Below are 16,111 nucleotides of genomic sequence, written 5' to 3' on the forward strand. Positions count from 1 at the left end.
TTGCTTTTATTGGATCCTTGTTCTCTTTTCAGTGTTTAAATATTCCAGATTCCCAGGGCTCAACTCTTATCACCTGTCTCTATATATAGTCACTAACAAAGCAGTTCTCACCTAACCTCACGGTTTTAAATATCATCTGTGACATGATGGCTGCTAACTTTATTTATCTAATCCAAGCATTTTTGAATTTCAGACTCATAGAAACAACTGTCTTTTCAACATCTTCACTTGAATATTTAATAGATATCTCAAACACAAGTACAAAGCTAGATTTCTGAACTTCTTCGTCAAACCTGGTATTTCCACAGTCTTTCCTGTTTTAAGATATTAAGGAGGGCACATATTGCATGGTGCACTGGGTGTTATACACAAATAATGAATCATGGAACATTACATCAAAAAGTAAGGATGGTGACTAACATAACATAATAAAAAATTACTATAAAAAAAGATATTTCAACTCCATCTTTTCAGTTACTCAGGAGTCATCTTTGATTCCTTTCTTTCCCCCTCTTTGCATCTTATCCATCAACAAATCCAGCTGTCCATTTTCCGAAGACATCAAGAATCTGACCACCTCTAACCACATTTACTGCTGTTTTGCTAATCCAACATGTTATCATCTCTAGCTTAGTTTATTAATATAGCCTCTTGATTGACCTTACTGGTTTTCTCTTAGTCCCTCACAATATATTGTTTACACATCAATGAGAATGATCTCACTAAAACACATCACATTATGTGATTCTTCTGCTAAAAACTTTCCCATGGCTTCCCATCTCAGAATAGCAGTTGAAGACCTGTGATAGCCTCTAGGATCGATATGATCTAGCTTGATGTTCTCTGGATTCATACTTTCTACTCTCCTGTCACCCACTCAGATCCTGTCACATGTGTCCTTGCTCTTTATTGAACAAGCCCTACATATTCTGCTTTGCTTGTTGTTTTTTTCTTCTCCTTTCAGCCACAGGTCTCTCTTCCGCTTTGCCTTCAGATCCGTATTCAAATATCATCATGTTAGTGAGATCTTCTCCAAAATCTCTAGGCAAAGCAGACATGTTAACTTCCATCCTGGTACCTCTGTTGCCTTTTGTTGCCTTGCATTAGATGTCATCTGGAATCTTATTTATTTATTTATTTATTTATTTATTTATTTATTTATTTATATTTCCTTTTTTAAAATTTAAATTCAATTAGCCAACATATAGTACATCATTAGTTTTTGATATAATGTTCAGTGATATATCACTTGTGTATAACACCCAATACTCATCACATCACATGCCCTCCTTAATGCCCATCACCCAGTTACACCATCCTCCCACCCACCTTCCTTTCTGTAACCTTCAGTTTGTTTCCTGGAGTAAAGAGTCTCTCATGGTTTGTCTCCCTCTCTGATTTCTTCCCATTCAGTCTTCTCTCCCTTCCCCTATTGTCCTCTGCTCTGTTCTTTATATTCTACATATGAGTGACCATAGGATAATTGTCTTCCTCTGATTGACTTATTTACTTAACAATATGCTAAGTGAAATATTTATTTATATTTCAATTGCCTGCCTCTCTTCCTTGAAATGTATTCTCCGTGAGGGTTTTTGGCAGTTCTATTCACTGCTGTATCTTCAGAGCCTAGAACAGTAGGTTGCTAAATGATTTTTATTAAATGAATATGCTAATACATTAAAGAAGTTGGACAATGTCTGGTAATAGTAAGCACCTAATAAAACTAAACTATAATTATTTAACTTTTAATTTTGAGGAGTTATAGTAGAGTAAGTAAGGGTATACATTCAAATCCAGATCACCTGGGTTCAGTTCCCAGCATTTACAATTTCTACCTGCACACCTTGGACAATATCTGATCTCTCTGTGCCTCAGTTCTCTCATTTCCCAAAATGAGACTAAACTCATAGCATTTGTAGTGAGGATTAAAAGAGGTAATTTATCTAAGTCATCTAAAAGCAGTGCCTGTTGCATATTAAAAGCTGGGGAAGTACTGATTTTTTAAGAACTATGTAAGTGTTTATTTTTGTTTTTATTACTTTTTCTGTGCCAGTTTCATCCACTTTTCATCTCCCTTTTTTTTTTCTCTGAGCTTCAGGGTCTTTGGCTTACTTTCTTTGCCCCAACACACCCATACTTTCTCCCATCAAAACGCCTCAGGACATGCATGGTTCTCCACTTGGGAGTCCTCTCCTTTCCTCTTTGTAGCCACATCAATTCTTCACTCTTCAGTTTTCAGTTCAAAGGTCACTTTCTAGGGAAAGCCTTCCCTAATCCCACAGTCTAGACCAAGTTTCATTCTGAAACAAGAGTCTCCTCTCTTGTTGAAAATAATTTAATTGACAAAGATGAAAGAAGACAAGTTGATAAAATTAGGAAAAAAGAATATGATAGTTATCTTTTATACCTAAAAGAATATCATGAATAACCATACATCAATAATTTTGAAACCTACATTAAACACATCAGGTTTTGGAAAAAATGTAAAAAGTCCATATTGACACTAGAAGAAACAGAAACCCTGAATGTACCAATCTATTAAAAATAATGAAATTATATGCAGAAGATCCTTTCTCTTCCTTCTAAAATAAAGCTGTACCTCAGATAACTTTATGCCAAAGTTTTTTTTTTCTTCTGAAAACTTGTGTTAGGTTATCACACACTTACTGGTCCAATTATTTGATTATTTGTCTTCTCTAGCAGATTGTAATCTCCAGAAAGCAAAGCTTCTGTTTGCTTTTGCTTACTCTGGTACCACAAACCTAGCAGTGTCTTGCATATAGATACTGCATTTAATATAAATTTGTTGAATGCAAAAAATAATTTGCAACATGATTCTTGCCTGGTTACATTCTCATGTGTTTTCAGAAATTTCTAAGATAATTGAAATAACTTTAATCCAAATGATCATTTACCAGTAGAATCTCCGTCACTCTTTCAGGGCAACAGCAAGAGAGAGTTGAAGAAAGAGTCCTCAAGGTATCTGATCCATTACCAAACCAAACAAATACTCATCCACACATCAAATGAAATTTGCCAACTTTATACATTGTGACAGTTGAAAAGAGCATTTTAAATTGGGTGACAGGAACTATATTGAACTTGCCTTTGTTACAGTCAAAATTGTGGGAAATAGAATAAACAATTTTTTAAACACCAATTATGCAATCTCAATTATTTATGGTGTCATGGTAAATGATAAGGCTTTGAGGCCTTTGTCTGATGTCTTTGTGCATTAGTTACAGCTAAGCTAGCTTTCTAACATGTCTAAAATATTACAGATACAGCATTATCTATGGTTAACCCAGATGAAACAACCAAGCATTTGCAAAGAAGAAAAATTTTTGTAATTCACTCAAGTCACATAATCAATAAATGGAAAGCAGAAATTAAAAGAAAATGTCTGCCTCACTCTATGTTCTTTCTATTATATACTGGTGCCCCTTTCTTTGAGAGGAAGAATAAAAGCTTTATTCTTTTTCATAATTACATTATAATCAATCTTTCAAGCTTGGAGAATGTTGTACTCAATTCCAAACTCTCCAAGTGCAGCCACTTGGTATAGAGCAATATTATGATGTAACTAGTCTATATGTTATTCTCACTTCTTAGTCAGAGTTTTCTGTTTAAATTAACATGATCACTAAAGTAAACAAAACTTTTTTTTTTTCAGGAAACAATGAACCCTGGAACAGATTTCAATATCAAAGGGACTGCATGGAGTCCAAATGTCAGACAAAAGCAGATTTTAAAGAAGATTAGATATGTATGAGAATGTTCTGTTCTCTTCTTATTTCTTTGCTACAAATTAGTGAAGCAACCTCTCATAGGAGGTTCTCTAGTCTACTCTTTTTGTGGTTTCCGTGAGAGGTTTTGAGACTGTAGATTCTTGTGTTCATTCCATATTCACCACTAAGATCAGAAAACAGTCTTGGAGGACCCCAGCTTTGTGCAGAGCTCATCCACTTTCTACTTTTGACAATCCAGACACCCTTTGGGCTTGCCCTCTTGAGCTTCCTGTGTCTCTCTTTTCCTCAATATTTTTCTTGCTCTCCTTCTAGCTAGCAACCTGGAGAGCAATCCCCCAGACCCTCTTAAAAACTTAAAGGAGGGTATTCAATAGTGGATGCCCCAGGAAGGATGACAGATGATGCAGAATGTATTCTAAATCAGAAATGAGAAACAGCCCATCCTGTAGACCCTAAATGCTTATTCTTCTACCACCTCTGTGAAGAGAAACATGGAGATAAGGGGCAATAAATCCAAGTGAACGAAGAGAATAAGGTGAATAAAGAAAAATATTTAAATTATAATGGAAATGGGAAAAGCTTCACACAGAAATACTGGAATAAAAAAAGTATTTTCTGTCTGGCTGTAAAATAAATATCAAGTACTCCAAAACCACATTAATCAAACGAAACTTGTAATTCTCTTTGTAGAAGCTAATTTCAGCCTATTTATCATGTTTTAAGTGCATCAAAAAGAACACTAGATTCAAAGTCAGGAGCTCTATGTTCTCCTGTGACTAATTCCACTACCTTAGGCAACTCACTTATTTTCTGCTCCCCAGTGCCTAATTTATAAATTGAGATTGTTAGATTGTTTGAACTCCAAGATTTTTTTAACATCAAAATGCTGTTTCCATACTTACTAATTTTTCTTTCCTTTTCTAAAAACTTCATTGTAAGTAAGAATTTTGACTTGGCAGAATAATGACAAATTTGGGTTTTTTTAATCACTATCATATTTTTTATTTCTAATTACAGATTTATCAATTAACATGCATAGCAAACATCATGTGATAAATGCAACAAGAGTCATAACAAACTGCCTAGCTCTGTCACCCAAAGGGATAAAGTTATTCTTGGCAAATGGCAAACCCAGGGTGAATAGGGTTTGTAGTCATTTCACTCTTATTCTGATAATCACATTACTTAGCCAGTGACATTGAACAAATTACTTAATATTCCTAGAGTTTTGGTTTCTTCATGATAAACTATAGATGATAGAGTTTTTTTATATAGGATTGCTGTATAGATTGAGATGAATTAATGAATTGTACATAATATATATAACTCAATTTTATTGAGGGGTTGACGTTATTTCTCACCTTCAACTTAACTCTGTTTCATAAAAGCTTTAAGAAATGTACTAAATTTAGCAAGGTCAAAATGGTTTACAGAACATAAACTTAAAAGCTAAATGGTGACATGATATCAAATGAAATGCAATATAATTAGATTTTCTCCTGTTGGATAGGCAGGCCCAAGAAGACAGCACTCCTGACTCTATTCATAAATCCCATATTCGTATAGGACTATGTCATACCTTCTCCTCACTCCTCAACAAGCTGTGATGTTCATCATCTTTAAACAAATTGTAGTAAGTCTCTTGATCTCACATGCCTATCTAGCAGCTTCAAAAAATTTTTTGATCCCTTTACAACAAAATGTTCTCAAAGAATTATCTATAATCACTGTCCCTAGTTCTTCATTCTTTCTTTGAGCCTCTCCAATCATGGACAAAAGACAATCTCCTTTGTCCCCACTACTCCACTGAAATTACTCATCAATGTCACTAATGACTTCCAGATTTTAAATTCAATTGCCAAGTTTCAGTCTTAGTTTCACTTCTTGGTCATATTTGGTTTGTTATTTGGGCTTTCTTTCTTTCTTTCTTTCTTTCTTTCTTTCTCTTTCTTTCTTTCTTTCTTTCTTTCTTTCTTTCTTTCTTTCTTTCTTTCTTTCTCTCTCTCTCTCTCCCTCTCTCTCTTTCTTTCCTTTCTTTCTTTCTTTCTTTCTTTCTTTCTTTCTTTCTTTCTTTCTTTCTTTCTTTCTTTCTTTCTTTCTTTCTCCTTTCCACACTTTCCTTACTTGACTCCTAGCCCTGTGTTTTCTCCCTCAAATAGCCTCTCTGCACTAATTTCTCATCACACCTCAGACCTGTAAACATGGGACAGTCCTAGGGCTCACTCTTTGAGCTTACTTTCTTTTCTGTCTACATGTATTCCCTTGGAAGTCTCAACAAATCACATGTCTTGAAAACTCTTGTTATGCTGTTGATTGCAAATTCATATGTTCCAGAAGTATTTCCTTAGCTTCAGTTGTCTATTTGGCATCTCCATTTTGATATGGGGTGAGCATCAAAAATTTAATTTATAGCAAAACAAAACTCCTGATCTGCATCCCCAGAAGTGTTCCTCCAAATGCCTTGCTCATCTCAGGAAATAACAATGCTATAGATCAATATAGCCACTCAAGCCAAAGACCATGGTGTTGTCCTCAGCACCTCTCTTCTCTCACAATCCATATATAATCTGTCAGGACATCCTGTTGGCTCTTCCTTCAGCACGTAGTCAGAATCTAACCTCTTCTCATCTCCTCTACTGATACCACTCTGAGCAAATCCACAATCATCTCCCTCTCACACGGATGACTGCCAGAACCTTTTAATCAGTGGTTTCACTGTTTCTATCTTTGCCTTTCTCTCATATTCTATTTTCCAGAGTAGTTGGAAATCTTTTTTTAAATGGAAGTGATAGCATGTCATTCCTCTGTGTAAAATCCTTCAATAGTTTACCATCTAACTGAGTAGAAGTTAAATTCCTTGAAATGTTCTTAAAGTCCTTACATGATCTGGTGCCTTGCTACTATTACGTACTCTTCTCCCTGGCTTTCTTCAGCTATTCTGCCCTTCTTGCTCTACCGAGACACAATATGACAACATGTCATTTCAAGGCTCCATCCTTCACTCCTGTTAGTTCTTTTCTCAAATACACCGTTTCAGCAAGTCCTTTGCCTGCTCTATTTTAAATACACACCCTTAAGACAATACAGTTAAGCTCTCCTAATCTGCCTTCCCACTTGGTCATTGAAGACTAAGCACCTGATCAGTGAAGACTTTTAATTATGTACTTGTTTTTCATCTATCTGCCTGTACTAGAATGTAATACAGAACATTTTGTTTGTTGTTCAGTGCTATATCTCCAAGATTTAGAATTGTATCTCACACAGGGTAGACTCTCAATAAATATGTTTAGGGTAAGTTTACTTAAAGATATTGTCCTTAAAGTTTATATTTTCTGTTCAAGAAACTGAGTATTACCAGTGAATGAGTCAGACTCTGTCTCTTTCTGCATTTCTGTTGGGAATTTCCCAGTAGCATGGATGGCCAAATGTAAGGAGACCTATGTTGTCACATCCAGACACTTTTTGCAAAATATTTTAAGACCAACTAAAAGAAGACTAGGGACTTTACTTTTAGCTAATAGCTTGGTTGGCCTGCTCAGATCTTGCTGCCCCTGCTCCTTTTTTTTCAGCACACCTGCTGAGCTCTCCTTTCATCTTCCTACAGGTTCAGCTGAACCATCTTTTTCAGGGTTGATTGAACAGAACTCAGTATACTTACCAGTCTTTGTGGGTTAATCATATTCTTCATTCCATGCCACCCTTCTCTGATTTGACAAATATGATAAATGACTCTGGAGTGAGGGGCCATCCCCTGCCCACCCTTCCTGAATCCACACATCTAGTACTGCATTCTTCATGATACTTCTGTTACCCACCATAGCACACACTGCTCTTTCTTTTTCCTGACTCCTAACACTACCTACTTCTGCTCTACAGTCTGTATGTAGGTGTGTGCGTACCTTTGAGGGAGTTTTGTTTCTTTCCCCTGCTTGTTTTTGTAGACTAAATATAGGGAAGCCTGAGGTATTTAGTAAGTTTGTCTAGATCTGAATAAAGTGATATATTTGAAGTTGCTAGTCCTCTGCCTATAAATGCTCTCAAACATTTGAAAAGTCACTGGTAAAATTTTCATTTTATCTTCTGAAACATGTGTCAGCATTTTGAAGACAGAAACCATGGCCAATATGCTTGTGTCCCCTGCAGGGTCTAACAACTCCAGGCCTTGCTCATTGTTGGGACTCAGTAAATAGTAGTTTAAGAAGTTGATTAATTTATCATAACTTTATTGCTGTACTTAGTTCATAGAATAGATGATAAACATTATAGATTTACTGTGACTGAAAACAAATTCCACAACTCTTATTTTCCTGAAAATCAAGCATTTCTGGGTCTCTGTATAGCTAATCTGTGGCTGTGTAAAAGCTTCAGACTGACCTGTGTCCAAGAGCTCTTCAGGCACCATCAAATACTAGAAGTTGAGGTTACATTAATATTTCTCATAGCTTGGGTATCCGTCATGCTTTTCTTCTGAAAGTAGGAATGAATGTGATAGCATCTCTACAGTCTGTCCATTCAAATTCTGTAGATTGTTTTCACCCACAATTGTACCTTCTGCCTGTACCAGCAGTACTCCATTAATCATGAGGAAGAGGCTCAGTATGGTCCTCAAACCTGTGCCAGAAACTCCCCACATCCGGGTTGTCTTCTCACAAAGAGAAAGTTAAGGGAGGAAATGTTGGTACCCAGATATCCCTTAACTCAGAACACACAATTTGATTCAGGCTTGAAATAAACCCTATGACCTCGTGATGAAGTAAAACTTATACCGTGAGCACTTACTCTGTCTGCACTTACCCTGCTCATTCAGTTTTGACACTATGTGTAATTATTATTTAGCCATTATAGAAGTGAAAAAACTGAGTCTCAAAAGAGAAATTTGTCTGCTCAAAGATAAGTGACTGGTGGAGTTGGGTAAGCCCAGTTATCTTAGCCTATTAATTCATGAGGTTCCTACTATTCCATTCTACTTCTTAGTCCTGAGTATCACAGAGAATTCCTGTATTAGTGATAGTCACACACAGAAGAAAAACGTTTTAATTTCTCAAAGTAACCAGCATCTGCACAAGGTTTGACATTAAGGAATACATTCGCCTTCAATTTAAAATTTCAGTCACAAGTCATGCAAAGTATTTGGAACCTTTGTCTTCCACTGTGCTTTGTGGGTGTTCCTGCTGCCTGTTTGTGCCCTTAGTTAGAAACAGAAATAAAAATTCAAGAGTTTTAAAATTTTATTTCATCAAAGCTTCTTCTTTTAAGAATCATACTCATTTATGCGTAATTGTTAAGGAGGATTCACAAGAAAACTGTCTCTTCTCTCTCCCTCTCTCTCACCCTCTGAGGTCAGGAAGCATGCCTGTGTTGTGTTGCGTTGCTCTCTTTTGTTGTTCATATGGTTTGAGACTCTCCCGCCTTGGCTCTACCATTTACTTTGCTGAAGTTTCTCAGTTACTTCAACTTAGTAATGCATATTTGTAGCCATTCTAGTACTCATTTAAAGAGGGCCAAAAAATATTAAATATTAATGGAATGCTGAGATTTAATCTTTAGTTGAGCATTGCTATAAATTGAAATGAAATTTTTAAAAAACAGTTTAGATGAAGTCAATTCACATCTGAAACCCTGACAGGTTCCTGGAACTGGATGCTCAGTGGAGATGTGTTTAATTATGGGCCAGGTTAAATGGGATTGGGAAGGTGGACTGTGCCATGGGATAAATCTATCCAGTGGGTTAGAGTGGATTGAGAAGAGGTCTGTTTGCCAGATAAGAAGGTGTTAATTTATCCTGAAGGCAATAGTTGCAAAAATTTTAAACAGAAATAATATTGTTAGTCCTATTTTTTTGAATGATAAGGATATTTAGGAAGATGAATTGGAGTAGAGAAAGAAGAAAATCGTTTTGATTGTGCCAGACCTATCCAGGAAGAATAATTTTAGTTTTATTCACATGGGTAAGTGTCATTCTTCTACCTCAGATTGAGGAATTTCATTTCTGGGAGTTTTCCTTAGAGAAAGAATATCCCAGCTGTACTTACTATGAGATACTGATTTCTAACACACTATTGGGAAGATTGCTTTGTGATTTTCTACAAAATTAAGGAATAAAATCATATCCTTTGCATTTTTAAAAAATTTTTTATTTTGTTATGTTAGTCACCATATAGTACATCATTAGTTTTTGATGTAGTGTTCCATGATTCATTATTTGCATATAACACCCAGTGCTCCATGCAATACGTGCCCTTCTTAATACCCATCACCGGCCTTTCCCAATCCCCTACCCACCTCCCCTCTGAAGCTCTCAGTTTGTTTCCCAGAGTCCATAGTCTCTTGTGGTTCATTCCCCCTTCTGTTTACCCCTCCCCTTCATTCTTCCCTTCCTTCTCCTACTGATCTCCCTGCTATTTCTGATGTTCCATTGCATTTTTTAAGCAAGGGGTCAAAATACTATGGTCTTGGGCCACAGCCAGTTTTATAAATATTTATTGGAACACAGCCACACCCATTTGTTTATGTCTCTTCTATGGCTGCTTTCATGCTGCAATGGCTGAGTAGTTGTTGTATCAGAGACCATATGGCCCACGAAGCATTTATATACAATCTAGATCCTTAAAGAAAGTGTATACCAACTCCTGTTTCAAGCAATATTGTTTTTATATGTCAGTGTTTTTTTCTAAGTTTGGAAGACTTTTGAATCACTGAAAAGATAAACATTCAACAGTATTAATGTTGCTGAGATCCTGGGCTAGCATTTGTAAAAACATTTTAGGCCAGGGACATATAGACCATAGTGCAAGGGTGTCATTTGACACTGGATCTCTGATGGAAATAATTATATTTGCTTCTCAATCTCTATTAACTCTATATAGGAGACTGAAAAAATAATTTAAATGGCATTATTCATATAAAATGCACAATGGTTGTGATATAAGAAAAGGTTAATACTTGTTTCTCTGACTTATATTGAATTTTAAATTATAGCCAATTACTTGGTGTAAAAACAAATGTGAATTTATTTCATCCAAAAATCTCCAGCTAACCTCAAATTCAAACGTACATGACAACCGCAGTCACAAAAGACATTCTCTTCTCCAAACTTTTAGGATATGAGGAAAGAACAAAATATTATAATTTTTAAATGACCATGAACCACCACTGAGAGCCTGGCTGTGCTGGAGGGTCATGACAGTGAAATTAGGAGGCCAGTTGAACTTCTGGACACTCATCTGGGATGCTCATTTTTCGATGATTTAATTAAACCACTTCCTTCAGAGCTCTCTGTATTAGGTCACTTGTTTATACCTCCCCTTATATTGAAATCAAAGACTTATATATTAACACATTTCTAGACTAAGACTTTAAAATACCCCAAATACAAGAAGGCAGTTAGAATTCTTGTTTTGGGGGCTAGAGGGGAAAGGTAGTAATACAAATGGTAAAAATCAGCAGCTAAGCAGATGATATAATCAATCCATTATAAAATGGACATGAGAATATGTATAGTTTAAATGAGAGTGAGACCCTCAGAGGCTAAACATACTATAGCAGCAAACGTTGCATAAGATGTCTCTGATATTAAACACACATAGAATATAAGTGTGGATTTCCAGTGCAGTGGGCAGGAGGTAGGGAGAGGTAGTTGCAAAGGCCTGGTGGAATCAAGAAGTTTAAAACCCTGACTTTGATGAAGAATACGATGACTGGTGCCTACTAATCATATAGTCAGGCAATCCATCAGACTAAGAGAGATATCTCAGGCCAGGCAAGAGCAAGTGAGTAGCTCAATATTTTAAGAGACTAATCAAGCTGGGAAGAATTTTGGTCTCTGTGGTAAGATATTCCAAAGTCCACACAGCAAAAACAGAGAGTAATCAATAGATTTTATGAACACAATTTTTTGAAGCTGCTGTTTACTGGTTTTTTGTATATTAGGAACTGCTTCAGCTTTATATGTATCAGTATTTAATCCCAATATCAACACTTGGTGGAAGGTAAAATTGTTTCCCCATTTTGTGGATGAAATTGAAATGTTTGTGTAACATAAAATATTTATGTAACCCTGTCAAGGTCACACAGCTAGTGAGCAACAAGCCAGTATTTATACCTATAACCAGTTTCAAGAGACCATGTTTGGAAACATGGCATGATCTTGGATCCTGGTAGGAGAGCAGTGTTTCTATTTATGGGAGGCCCAGAAAGGCTTTTAGAATTTCTTGCCCTCCAACCCTTCTCGAGACATCGATTTTCTTTTCTTAAAATGTAAGCCACGTCAATTTATTTTATGGCTTAAAACCTTCCCCTTCTAATGGATTTTCAACAAACTGAAAAGAAAAGCCAAATGTTTTACCCTGATTCACAAGGCCTTGCTTCTCTGACCCCTGTTTACTTCCTTGACTTTATCACCCAAAAATAATTTTGTCTGCTTGACTACTGTTCTATTTCCAGTGCTTGACAAATTGTCTGACATACAGTAGTCACTCTCTTTGTTGGTTAAACGAAGATCAGAAATGACTAGGTATAGCAATGCAATTGAAATTAGGGACTGTAGGTATGTATTTTAATCCTAGAGCAGATGCTATGTGATGTATGGACCTTACTCCAGAGAGTCAAGAGAAAGATAAATGTGTTTGATGGTCAGGCAAATGTATAATCCTTCAGGTTAACTCCAGTAAAGGCAGACTTGTGAAGGATTTTAAACTAAGCATGGACTTGAGATTTATCGAAATATCTGCTCTTAGTTACTTCGAAGAGCAATGGTCCACCCCCAGGAGAAAAAAATAACGCCTTGCAAGCTAAATTCGAAGGAAATAAATATCCAACATAAACATATAGCTATGAAATTCTTTGCTTCAGGTTATTTCTTCTAAAATAGATTTTCTACTAATTATGCAGGCATGACCATAACTCATTATTTTATTACATAGAAGGGATAAGGGAGAGAAGGAGGAATCATTTTTCTAAAGATATGTTTTGTTTCAAAGTATTTATTCTACTTAGATGGTCCCTGCATTGCCTTTTGCTCACCAGAGCTTTTAAGAAGAGCTCAAATGGACAACTAAAGAAAAGCCCTCTCAATAGCCAGAGTTAGAGTACTGCACATATGCATACAGATGTGCACACATACATAGAGAAAAAACAGGAAAGACAAGAAAAAAGAAAGCATGGTGAAACCAGCATAGAACAATTTATTTTGTCCACTGGGTCAGCTAATGCTATATATTTTTTGTTAGAAAAAAGCTTGTGTCTTAGAATATCTAGTCTTCTAATAAAGATCCCAGGTATTCTTTCCATGGACTCTGGGGCACCACTTTTTGTTGAATATGTATAAATGATTGTGGCGGCAGAAGTGATGCAGAAGAATGTAGTCCTCAAAAGATGTGCTTAAGGAAACTTTCTAAGTGTGTCCTCTGGATGGGGGAGGTAGTGGTGGTATGGAAAATAAACAATGCTTAGCTATTTCATCTGAGATTGGACAAAGGGGAAAACAATTTTTATTATTGTTATACACTAATATCATCTTTCATCTATTGAATGCTTACTGCTCACACACACTACTAACGCAATTTATACATCTCTATTAAAGTTCCAAGGACTGCATATATAACCAGACTTCCTCTAGCATGTGTACATCTGTGTTCTCATCTGTAAAACGGTGTGTGTGTGTGAGAGAGAGAGAGAGAGAGAGAGAAAGAAAGAGAGAGGGAGAGAGAGAGTGTGGTTTCATAAATGACTAAACCAATTTCACCCTCCAATTCCATACCGGTAGTAACTGGCAGAGTAAGGATTCCAAACCAAGTTTATCTTCTAAGTCAGTACTGCTCAGGATACCACATTGGTTCTAATAAAGGCAAGTAACTGAAAACCAAAATCTCAGTCATCTATCTCCTGTCAAGAATTATGATTCAAGGTTTTAGAAATCTCATTGGGTGACAGAAAAATGGAAAAATAACTGGAAGTACATATTTCTGAAGAAACACAAACTTCATCAGTACTGAGAATCAATATGTGTGTCGACATATCTTTTTCTAAAATTAGCTCTGAATCCATTACGGTTACTAGATATTGAAAGTCTCTCCTAGCTCTAAAATGCTCTGTTCCTAATAAAGAAATCTGACTTCAACCACATGCCCTGGGCAAAAGCACTTAAACTGAAAGAATAAAATCACTAAAAGAACATTTTAAGTCAATCTAATGAGTTTTCCCCAATTTACAATGAAATACTTTGGATCTCTAATTCTGTGAAGCCTATTTTAGTTTCCCAAGTGAAAGTAAAACAAAAACAAAAACAAAACAGTCATATTTTTTGGAATAAAAATAATGGGTTTGTTCTGCTTATTCATTTTGTGTGTGTGTACATGCATAGGACTATACTTATATGTATTTTACTCTAAAGAGAGTCAATTAACTCAGAAACTAGTTGAGATCTCTGCAGTTTACTTAAAAGGGCAGCTTCAAGGACTTTACCTAGCACTATTTTCTTTTATACTTCTTGTTAATATGCATTTTATGACCTTAGCATTATATTTCTGAGGAATGAACTATTTTGTGTTTCTGCAGATCTGTAGTTTTCTGAATAAATTTTGCAGAAATTTCATACTCTGGCCTAAGAGCAAGTCTTGAGAAGTTGATTTACACCACAGATACGAATTTACACTTCAAGGGAAAATGAGGCCTGGGACCTGGGAGATATTCCTACAGGTCATTAAAGGCTGAAAGTTTGGGGACATATCTGGATTTTGGAGTGATGTATTTATATTCCAAAAGATTAGAGTGAGAACCCAGGATCCTTTCTCTTCTATCTTTAAGGAGCAAGGGATTTTCTCCCTTCATTTTGGAGTGAACAGAAAGACAGCTGTATCTTTCTCCTTATATATATAAGAAGAAAAAATCCATTTTTTCTTTGGCCCTTGCATAGGGAGTGTCTGGCTTCCCAAATATGTTTTCCCACTTGGCTCTCACTGTATTGTCTCAGGGTAGGAGTTGGAACAAAGGAAGCAATACAGTTATTATTCTGGAAATAATAATAAATAATCTCTCACTGATCCAGAATGCCTCTTATTCACATTGAGGATAAAATTAAAAATAGGAATATTAAAAAATTCAGAGGTTTACCTTTTTCTTCTTGTCTACTTCAAATTTATATTTTTGTTTTGTACATTATGTATCATGAGTTACCTTAAATATTATTTTAACTATGTAATATAAGAATAAATAAGTTGGTGTAGATAGAGTGATAGATTAGATAAGAGATGGAGGGGCACACAACAAGCACGGATTGATATTTATATTTACTGGTTCATGCCTATCCATGATTATTTTAAATGTAAATGGACTAAATTCTGCAATCAAAAGACAGTGTGGCTGAATGGGTTAAAAAACAAGATCCATCTATATGCTGCCTATAAGAGACACACTCATATGTAAGGACACTTAGAGACTGAAAATGAAGGGATGGGAAAAGATATTCCACACAAATGAAAGCCAACAGAACCTGGGGTAGCTATACTTATATCAGACAAAATAGACTAAAACAAAGACTCTAATTAAAGAGACAAAGAAGGGCATTACTAATGATAAACGGGTCAATTCAAAAAGAACATATAATATTTCCAAATATTTATGTACTCAACATAGGAGGACCTAAATATATAAACCAAATATTAACAGACCTAAAGGGAGAAAAGGACAGTAATACAATACCAGTAGGGAACTTAAATACCCACTTATATCACTTATATCAATGGATAGATCATCCAGACAGAAAATCAATAAAGAAACTGTGACCTTAAATGACACATTAGACCAGATAGTCTTAATAGAGATATGTAGAACATTCCATCCAGAAGCAACATGGTACACATTCTTCTCAAGTGCACATGGAGCATTCTCTAGGATTGATCATGTCATGCCACAAAACAAGTCTTAATAAACCTTAGAGGATCATTCTATTGAGGTGACTCTGGATGGGCTCCAACATGGAGGATGGTTACCAGAAAGACCAAACCATGATGAGAAGCTTGGAATTTTCAGCTCCACTCCTCCCCCACTTCTCCAGAGAGGGGACGGGGGCTGGAAACAGAGCTAATAATAGATTATGCCTACATGAGAGAGCCTCCATAAAATCCCAGTTGAAGGGGGTTTGAAGAGCTTCCAGGTTGGTAAACATACCCACCAGGAGGCTGATGCACCCCAACTGCATGAGAACAGAAGCCCCTGTGCTCAGGACCCTCTCTAAACTTGCTGTCTCCACTGTGCCCTGTTGAAATGAGCACTGTTGAAATGCTGACCCACAGAATCAGGGAACATACTAACATGCTTTATGCCACTAAATTTTGGAGTGAATAGTTATGTATTAATAATGCCTG

The sequence above is a fragment of the Ursus americanus genome, chromosome 13 (assembly GCF_024610735.1).
Source record: "Ursus americanus isolate L20-20 chromosome 13, mUrsAme1.1.p, whole genome shotgun sequence".
Taxonomy (NCBI): Eukaryota; Metazoa; Chordata; class Mammalia; order Carnivora; family Ursidae; genus Ursus; species Ursus americanus.